Here is a 10776-nt window from a genome sequence, read left to right as displayed (position 1 = left end):
GAAAATGTTTAGGTGTAGGTACTTGAAATGTGAACTTTTCATTTTGAATTTAGTTTAGTTTGGTAACTTGTGAAGTGAATTAGTGACTTGAAAATGTTTAGGTATAGTACTTGAAATGTGAACTTTTCATTTTGAATCAAGTTTAGTTTGGTAACTTGTGAAGTGAATTAGTGACTTAGAAATGTGAACTTTTCATTTTGAATTTAGTTTAGTTTGGTAACTTGTGAAGTGACTTGAAAATGTTCAGGTGTAGGTACTTGAAATGTGAACTTTTCATTTTGAATTTAGTTTAGTTAGGTAACTTGTGAAGTGACTTAGTGACTTGAAATGTTTAAGTGCAGTTACTTGAATTATGGATTAGTGACTTTTGTTTTGAATTTAGGTACTTGAAATGTGAACTTACGTTTTGATTTTAGTAAAGTGTGGTCACTTGAGAAGTGAATTAGTGACTTCAAAATGTTTAAATGTAGGTACTTGAAACGTGAACTTTTCATTTTGAATTAAGTTTAGTTTGGTAACTTGTGAAGTGAAGTAGCGACTTAAAAATGTTTAGGTGTAGGTATTTGAAATGTGAACTTTTGTGACTTGAACTAATTACTTGAATATGATTGATTGTGCAGACGGAACTTGATTATAGCTGGATATATCAACGAAATATTGATAATAGAATGGGTGAGGCTGAGAATGAAGATGCGGATGTTGTTTTTAGTCTTTTGTATGTTTTATAGTTTGGATTTGGAACCTTGATAAATTTTGTAAATAATTTGATTTTTAATGTTTGTATTTTTATGGTGGTTGGTTGATTGTATATTAAATGATTGGTGGGCTGTATTGTAAATAATTTGATTTGATTTTTAATGTTTGTAAATGATTGGTGGGCTGTATTGTAAATAATTTGATTTTTAATGTTTGTATTTTGGAAATTTTCAATATTTTTTTTACAAAATTATCAAAAAAATCGTCCACGTGTGGTCGTTTTTTTTGAATTTTTTTTTTAAAAATTGACCACATGTGGTCGGTTTACTATAATTAATTATAAAATATTTTATTAAATAAATTATTAAATAAAAAATCCGACCACAAGTGGTCATTTTTTTATAAATTAACTAATTAATTTTATAAAAATCGACCACAAGTGGTCTATTTTCTATTTAAACTAATTAATTTGTTTAATAGAAAATCAACCATTTGTGGTCGGCTTTTTTTTTAAAACAAAAAATATATTTTCAAATTTTAATAACATAATAATAAATTTTAAAAATATATATATATTTTAAAAAAATCGACCATATGTGGTCGGTTTTTAAAAAGTTACCACTACTTATCGATCACACAGTTTAATTGGTTTTGTGGTCAAAAATTAGAGAAAATTGATCACTTATGATCGATTTTTGTGGTCGATTTTCCCCTTTTGTTTTTTTTAGTAGTGCAAGTATTTTAGGACTGAAGTCTAGTGTTAACCAAACATTAAAAATATCATTATCTCCATTTATCAGTATAGACACCAACTCTCTACCCCTTCTCCTCACCAATATCCTAACCCTAGAAATACGGTGATGCTGCGATCGACCTCCAAGAAACCGCCACGCTCATCCCCAACGTTTTTGAAGAGCACATTGTACCAAAGATGCAGAGGCAAACCAATAATGTTCACCCCAGTATTCTTCCTTCACCTTAACACGTCTAGAGCTTTTTCCTTCGACCATCTATGGAGCCTAAGAAGATTGTCATCCATCCATTTCTTGCCTTCCAATAGCCCTCGATCTGTCTCGGCCTCACTAGCAAATCTTTACAAGAAAGTAGAGTCTCCCATAGAAGACACTTTAATCAATGGATAAGCTTTCCAAACCTTTGTTTCCCACATACAGACAGGATCCTTAAGTCACCTTCTTTTCAGATCTTTCGATCAAATATGAATTTGGGAACTATTTTTTTTCCCTAATGTAACCGTTCGATAACCTGAACCTCGGCTCACCTAATCCTCTTAATCTTCTATAGCCATCATCCAGTGTGAGGGCTGGGGAAGAAAGAGCCTATTTGTAGCAAATTGTGTTAGGTGATTTCTTCCCATCTGTTCTAGCCTTGGTAGACAGAGTACCTTATACTTGTTGCTAAGGTGGCAGGTATTCCACAGAATTAGTTGAGGTGTGCTCAAGCTAGTTGAGGTGTGCTCAATAAGTCGCATTTCAGCAAAAAGCAAGAGAGAACTTCTTTCATTGAAATATAAGGTTTCAGCTTCCCTTCAACGAGCTGAAGATATTGGAGATATCTCTTCCATTTAACTCTAAGGTCTCAACATTCCCTTAACGAGCTGAATTTATATTTATAGCCCCGAGATTATTCCCTAAATATCCTAACAGTCTAGTACTGAGTCTTATAGTTATTTGAGAAACTGTTTTGTAATGCCTTCTACTGTACTTAAGCATAGAATTCGTCTATTGTCAGCAAGAGAAAGTTTAGTTTGCCCACTTGTTTATTTCAATCAAGTAGTGTTGTTGCTGGTGTAACTTAATTAGATATTGATCGAAGGTAAGAAGAATACATCATATTGTGCAAATTGAAGAAGGATGGCTTAGATTTCCCTTTCAGTCGAGGTTTGGTGCATTGAGCCAAAGCTATGAGATCTTGGAATCTCGGTGCTCCTTTCTTATAAGTGTATTGACAACTTAAGTGCAATTTTTGCCTATGGCTTGAGAATCACACAAGGAAATCTCTCTTCACACCTTTTAAACTGCGATGTAATATGTTTTATGTTTTCACATCTATTGCAGAAGCACGTAAGTTTGAAGAACTTCTATGTGCAAAATCACTAGGGATAAATGGGTGGGTAACTTTCAAGACAAGCTTTTTCACCCAAACATCAACAGCAATGGTAGCTACTGCCTAGAAATTTTGAAGGAACAGTCGAGCCCTGCACTTTCAATCTCCCAAGTTAGTTGAATTTCTTTGTATAGGTTACACATAGATCTTTTTATTTTGCTTATTACATCCTAATATTGTAAGGACTAGTATTTTTCCTGGATGAATGAAATGTCCTTAAAGGAGTGAATAGCAGAACGGTTTCTATGTAAATATTGGATCAATTTCTTCTGATCTTTTTGGGTCAATGAGATTTGTATGAAAAGATCAACCATATACTCCTTGTTCTCGTTTTTATTAAATCAGTCTCAAGGAGGATTCCTATATTATTACTCTGTAGGTCTTTCCATGTGGTAAAGTTTGAGTAGTAGTTCTGGGTTTAACCGAATGATACAAATGCCATAGATTGAAAGTAAATTTTCTTGATGTCATTCTTATTTCTTTTCCCAAGGTTGGATTTCAAAAAATCTGCATTGTCTTATTTCTATCACTTTTGTACCTATGAGCAATCTCTGGCACCGAAGGGTTATCAGGATTGGGAACTGATTTTGCCCCTTCATCAAATTAGATTTTAGTTACGTGTATTATAGGGACTTAAATGATATGTTCCTTGCAGGTATTGCTCTCTATCTGTTCTCCACTGAAAGACCTTAATCCTGATGACCCTTTGGTACCGGAGATTGCTCATACGTATAAAACTGATAGAAGCAAATATGAGACAACCGCTCGGAGTTGGACTCAAAAATTTGCAATGGGTTAGTTGTTGTGACCATCTCTGAAAGGGCTACTTTTATTCTGTGGTATTTTGTACTATGTATTATGTATTAAGAAATTGTGTTCTTATGCATAACTAACTCAAGGGGAAAAGTTGAACAGTGTCCTTCCTGAAACAGTTTGAGTTGTTCGTTGTTTGCGAGAATCTAATGGTGTTGAAACTAGTGTGCATTTGTACCCTTTTCATCTGTGCTTTAGTTATCACTTACTGGCAGAGCATTCCCAAACTTTTATGTGGAAGTTTATCTTGGGGTTTCTATTCCCAAACTTTTATGTGGAAGTTTATCTTGGGGTTTCTCTACCTCTGAGGTAGGGTTAAGGTTTGTGGGCACTCTACCCTTCCCAGACCCCAATTTGTGGAATTATATTGGGTATGTTGTTTATCTAGAGGGTTTCTCGAGATTACAAATCAAACTCCAATTTTCCGTCGCCATTGATTATTGTCATTGATGTTAGAAGTTTTTCCTTAACTTGAGAGTAATCGTCTTTGATAAGTTAAAAATTGGTTAAAATTAAATTAAGTTGGTGAGAATAAATTTGTTAAATTCAACCTCCATTTATGTGTGTTTTGAAGAAGAAGATTTGGAGGTGGGAGTGGGGTTGCTGTGGTGTTTTGGAGAAGATGATCGGAGGTGGGGGCTAGGTGTTTAGAGATGGTGATTCGAGTGGGTTGGAGGGTGGCTGGGGTGCTTGGAGAAGGTGATTCGGAGGGGGGATGGGATGATTTGGACGGAGGGGGGAGGGGGGAGGGTGGAGTGAAGAAGATGATTGTGTGGGGGGTGCATTTATTTATTGATTTATTAAAAAAAATTAAGTTAATTAGGTTAAAATAGATTTTTTAATTATAATTTATTTAAAATTATTATTTTATACAAAAAAAAATGCCACGTATTTTTTTTAATTGGTCGCATGCCACATCAGCAGCGTGTGTATTACACACTCTTTATAATTTTAGTTGATTGTAAAAAGTGTGTCAAAAGTGAACAACGTCCAGTTGAGGTGCCAAAGTGAAAGATCGTGCCGAGTTTAGGGGGTCGTCGATGGGTTTGACCTATATATATATATATTTATATATATATACATACCTAGTCACTACATATACAACTGAAGTGTATCGATAGTGTTACTTTGGCCGTGTTGGTAAACCAGATAGCGGAAGTGATAAGAGACAAGACAAGGAAAGGCATACATACCAAAATCAGTCCACAAGTTCAAGAACCCGAGGACCTATTTGATGGCCATTCTCGTATTCACTATAAGAACAAGAAAGAGATGATAACAAGGTGTTTAACACCTGTTTTCCAGCCAACCAAATTAGATTAACACCACATAAAATGAAGAACAAGAAGAACAACAACTTCGGCTACAAGAACACCCCAAGGCAGAGAGTAGGCAACAAGAACAACACAACAAGATTACAAGAAAGTAAAGGATGGATACTGAGACCAAGATTATTATAAGGTTAAGAACAAAGTGTATTTCAATACTAACCCCTAATGAATGTAATAATCAAAACCACACTCTTACGGTGACCGTCAAGGGAATCAACTCACCTCAAGATCCACCGTTTTCAAGCAAAGAACAATATTGGTTTTTCCAAGTCCTAAACTACAATGGTTGTTCCAAGCCCTAACTAAGAACTACACTAAGGTGTTCTACTCTCAACAGAGAGAATTTTCAATGTTTCAAAATATCATCATTCATAAACTAATGAGCAAAAGCTTAAAAGAGACTATATATAGTATATTACAAAAGAAAGATAAAAATGACTCCAATGCCCTTAATGAGGTGGGGCAGCTATGGAATGTCATTTAGACTAGTCTAAATAACCAAAATGCCCTCAAGGATAAGTGACCAAAATGCCCTTAATAAAAGAAATCAAAACTGTGAACCACCAAGTGTGGCCTAAATTCGAGAGTCGTTAAGTCTTCAGGCTCCGAGCAATCTTCCACACTCGAGTTTGTTTAATGGCATGCTCTAGACGACCCTTCCAAGTATAATGTTGTGCCCTCCATGCGACCAAAACTTGATTCTTCACGTAGTTACTTTGAATAATGTCATTGAAAGCTAAGACGGTCATTTGACTTGTATCATCCTCCCCTTCTTGAAAAAGATTCAACCTCAAATTCGTATCTTGCAAAACTAGAGAAAGGACAAACAAGCACAACATCTTCATGGCATGAGGGTTAGGGTTAACACCATGATAAACATCATCACGCCAAGGCAGCACATACTTAAAGTATAACCAAGGATCCTTTGAATGAAATATTAAAAACTCAATGAAAAATGTACAAAGGGTTTAGTTATGGGATTCACCAAGAGTGACACTTTGCTTGTCATGTAGACCAAGCGACAAGTTGGGTGCACCAACATCACCATTTCTATAATTGGCACCAGGGTCAAATGGGAAGAGTGTCCATAAACACGGGTCTAGACAACACTCCCCTTTCCGTGGTCTCCACCTAAACTAAATGACATACTCTCTACAATAGCATGCATATCATCCAAAGCAAATAGAGAGTAGAGAAAGGTATCACTCAAGTCGAATTCTACTGAGGTACCCTCATATGTGTACTCACTACTTGTTTTTCAATCATCACCATGAGTACTCTCAACAATAAAGTCACACAAAGTAGAAGGAGAAGTAGTTTCCAAGACCATACATTTCTTATCCTTAAGAGTACTCTCATCTTCCAAGAAGAGATTTCCATCTTTAGGAGGAATATTGTCACACCATAGTGGGTTAGCATATAGGCTATAGCTTCCAAGGTAAGCTATACCATCATTTTCACCACTAGGTCTATTAAGAGTATTTACATCATCTTCAAACAAGACATTATACCTAAAGAGAGCATGATCTATTTCGGGGAAAGATTCGGAACAAACATGTTTATCACTCTCTATAAGATCAATATCAAGTTTCAAAGAGATTTTAAGTACAAGATTATCTCAAGAATAGCTCTCTGGTTCACTCCCATTTTGTTGACCAACATTTTTAATTATTTCACTCACTTGAGTTCTATTAAGCACATCACACATAACCTCAAGTGGTGGGCAAGTTTCACACATAAGTTTATCAACACCAATTACACAAGTCAATGTACGTTCGTTCAACAAATTGGCTTCAACACTAGGTAGATATAAATTGCTCTTACAAGAAAAGTCAATTTCGTTATCAATATGATCAACTAGTGTAGCCACACTCACAACATGTACATCATCAACAAGAGTCAAAGAATCATTAGAATCACAAGTAATTAATCTACAACTCATACTCAATGGGCTACTAGCCACACAATTATCATTCACACGCACCAAAGTGTAAGAGTTAGCTATTTTACCTTGAAGTTCTTGAGTAGACTTTCCTTTGTCATGTTGTGAAGGTTCTCCACAAGCTTAGGCAGCAAATCGACATTTCTCTCCTTCGCTTGCCATGTCATATCTACGTCCTTAGAAATAGAAGGCAAACAATGTTAGCTCGGTTTGGTGGCAATCCCCTCACTTTGCTCTACACAACCTCTCCTTTTTCCACTCTCAGATTACCACCTTACACACCCTTACTTCTCTCAATCTTTTATCTTTCGTCATCATTAGGATTGGAGTAGGTGAGCACTTCTCTTTACAGCTCAGACAGAATGTACTTCACGAGGCGATTCCCCATCGGTCTCTTACAACATTAGGCCAATTTTACACATTTAGAACTTTATATTGTGCAAATCAATAGGCATGCAAGCTCACATGACCGTAGGTTAAAGGGAAAAACATCGCACCACACCTCATTATAGTAATCAAATTGGGAGAAGACAACCCTCATCCTCTCGGTAACCTTAAACCGGCCCGTCCAAGAAGTATGGAACAAGTAAAGGTTCTTGAAACAACCCCAAGTAGTCAACCATGGATGGAAGGATGTAGTTTCTATAGTACCTATCATTTAACACAACGAGGCAGCCCAGTATCCCATAAATGGTTACCTTTTCAGAGTCTTCACTCCTTTTCAGATCAACATTGTAAGGCACATGATTACCCGTCGACTTTGGAGATGCATATCCTCTTCTTTTCGTGGGACAACCTCTACTATAGCTAGGATAACCATTCACACTATGTCAATCTTGATAAGAAGTACTATAAGGTGAAGAAAATAAATTTTTACACTCCTCACGTGTACTCTCATCATAGCTCTCATAAGCTTTGTGAATGAAAGGGTTATACCTAACACCAAATCTAGGTTCGGAGTGGGAGGTGTAAGACTCCTCATATGCCCCAATGTCATCATATGAACCATTACGAGGTTCTACATCATCCCCAAATTCACCATAAGCATTAGGTACTTCATTCCCCTCATTTTCTCCCTTAAAATCATGTCCCTCAAATATGCCCAAATTTTGATCATGGCTATTTTCATAGCCTCCACAATCTCTCTCAACTTCGTAGCCACAAAACCCCTCACTACAATCATAGTCTCCCATGTTGTAGTCACAATAATCCCCGGCTATCAAAGACATGTTCCCCTTATATCACCTTTGTACCTACACAATGAACAAACAAGATTAGTAGTAAAAGCTCTTCACCAACACTCATATACACTTACCTTTGTGATTCTCACAATTAGAGCGGCGAATATTGAAAGTTTCTTATACTCCGGTAGTCAATAGGATGTCAATTCTACTTAGACACCGGAATAGATTCTTGTTTGATTGACTCAAGACACTAAACAAAATTTACTTACGAACTTGAAACAAAGAAGTTACTACGAGTTAAAAATGAGAAAAGCACACAAATAATGAAGACACGAAAGAAATGGATTCAACAATTAATCAATAACTAAGTAGGTGATTACTAGTTGTTAATTAATTCTAGAATCAAGACATGAAACTAATGAAACAATAAAATAAAACTAAGAATCTAAATTATTACCTTAATTAAAGTTGTGTGAACAGTAAAATGATGACATGGCAGCCACCTATTGGTTGCGGTTTCTACAATTTTATTTTTCAAAGTCCAAGTCTTGACCCATTTTTAATTTGGATTGGTGAAATTTATTTTAAGGAGGGAAGAATAAGTCTTGGAGCCTTTTTTTCAAGTTTTCAAATTTCAAGACTTGACTTTTGTAGTACTTTTTCTTAAAACATGGACCCTTATATCATAGAAAGTGGTTGAGATGTGATTGACAAGTCCTTGGTGGGTGAAAGGTCTTTCAAGACTTAACAAGTTCTCACACATTTTTCCTTCACTCTTTTAGATCAAACTTTCACTTTATGATTAACAAGGTATGAAGGATGCGAAGAACATTAAGAACACAACAACCACAACAAGAACAACATCAACAAAAATGTCCAACCCAAGTCCACAAAAATGTCACCACACGGCCACCTTTTTGTTCACAACAATAACTTTAACTTTTTAAGATCAAATCTAGATCTAGACTCAAAGTGTTAGTGAAGAACAAAACTAACACTTGAAACAACAAGACAAACAAAAGACACTTAGATCTAAACTTACAAACAAGTCTCGACCAAGACAACAACAAGAACAATAACTTTCTCGGCCAAGAACAACAAGTACACCAAATTTGTTTTTTTTTTTCAAGTTTATAAGCTCAAGATTGATCTTGTGGGAACAAGATCAAGCCATGCTCTGATAACAAATTATACGAGACAAGACAAGGAAAGGCACAAAACACACACCAAAATCAGTCCACAAGTTCAAGAATTCGAGGACCTATTTGATGACCACTCTCGGATTCACAATAAGAACAAGAAAGAGATGATAACAAGGTGTTTAATACCTATTTTCCAGCCAACCAAACTAGATTAACAACACATAAAATGAAGAACAATAAGAACAACAACTTCGGCTACAAGAACACCCCAAGGCAGAGAGTAGGCAACAAGAACAACACAACAAGATTACAAGAAAGTAAAGAATAGATAGTGAGACCAAGATTATTACAAGGTTAAGAACCAAGTGTATTTCAACACTAACCCCTAATGAATGTAATAATCAAAACCACACTCTTACGGTGACCACCAAGGGAATCAACTCACCTTAAAATTCATTATTTCCAAGAAAAGAACAATATTGGCTTTTCCAAGCCCTAAACTACAATGGTTATTCTAAGTCCTAGCTAAGAACTACACTAAGGTGTTCTACTCTCAAGAGAGAGGATTTTCAATGTTTCAAAATATCATCATTCATAAACTAATGAGAAAAGACCTAAAAGAGACTATATATAGTATATTACAAAAGAAAGACAAAAATGACTCCAATGCCCTTAATAAGGTGGGGTGGCCATGGAGTGTCATTTAGACTAGTCTAAATAACTATAATGCCCTCAAGGCTAAGTGACCAAAATGCCTTAATAAAGGGAACTAAAACCGTGAACCACCAAGTGTGGCCCAAACCCGAGAGTCCTCAAGTCTTTAAGGCTCCAAGCAATCTTCCATACTCGGGTTTGTTTAATGGCATGCTTAAGACGACCCCTCCAAGTATAATTATGTGCCCTCAATGCGACCAAAGCTTGATTCTTCACTTAGTGACTTTGAATAATGTCATAAAAAACTAAAAGAACCATTTGACTTATATCAGGAAGAGGATACATTTATTAAGTTTTCCTAGATTTTTTGGTTGAAGAAGGTAGGCAAGTTTGGTTCTTGCGTGATTGTCGTCCCTAGGTGTTTGTTTTTGGTCTATCAAGGACATGTTTGGGAACATTAACCCAATGATTTAGCAGAGAGGTAAAAATTGCTATTGTCAGGACGTATCTTGAAAAATAATCATATTTTGTGTAATTTTATAAGGGGACTTTGGGTAAGACAAATAAGAAACTTATAATTAAAAGATTGTTATGAAATTAAAATTAGTGTTAAAGTAAATAACACGAAGCAAATAGATAGTGGGAGAATGACTAATATAGAGTATTAGTTTTCTCCCTTTGTAGCTAAAGTGGAAATCTCAAGCTTAAGTAATTAGACAAAAATTTTAGGGTTAACCATAACATATCACAAAGAGGAAACATACCTTTAATTTGTGAGTCCCGTATTGATAATGTGTTATAAAATAATAAATCAGAAAGTGAAGAAATAAAATCTCTCACAAACATCTTTTTTCTAATTTTTTATCTTTGTTACTTATTATGTTTCCGAT

General features: G+C 35.5%; 2 long non-coding RNA genes across 2 annotated transcripts in view; both read left to right on the top strand.

Annotated features, from left to right (window-relative positions):
* LOC107851311 overlaps positions 1-810 on the top strand; it is a 2736-nt gene extending 1926 nt beyond the window's left edge. The window contains exon 2 of the long non-coding RNA XR_007048704.1: positions 621-810. This is a non-coding gene — a long non-coding RNA (uncharacterized LOC107851311). The remainder of the gene's footprint in view (positions 1-620) is intronic.
* A 361-nt stretch (positions 811-1171) lies between these two features.
* LOC107851310 lies at positions 1172-3797 on the top strand. The gene is made up of 2 exons (XR_001668967.2): positions 1172-2931; positions 3476-3797. It is a non-coding gene; the product is annotated as an uncharacterized LOC107851310 (long non-coding RNA).
* Positions 3798-10776: the final 6979 nt, after the last annotated feature.

Source organism: Capsicum annuum, chromosome 12 (genome assembly GCF_002878395.1).
Source record: "Capsicum annuum cultivar UCD-10X-F1 chromosome 12, UCD10Xv1.1, whole genome shotgun sequence".
In the NCBI taxonomy this organism is placed as follows: Eukaryota; Viridiplantae; Streptophyta; class Magnoliopsida; order Solanales; family Solanaceae; genus Capsicum; species Capsicum annuum.
This window is presented reverse-complemented; position numbering and strand designations above follow the sequence as displayed.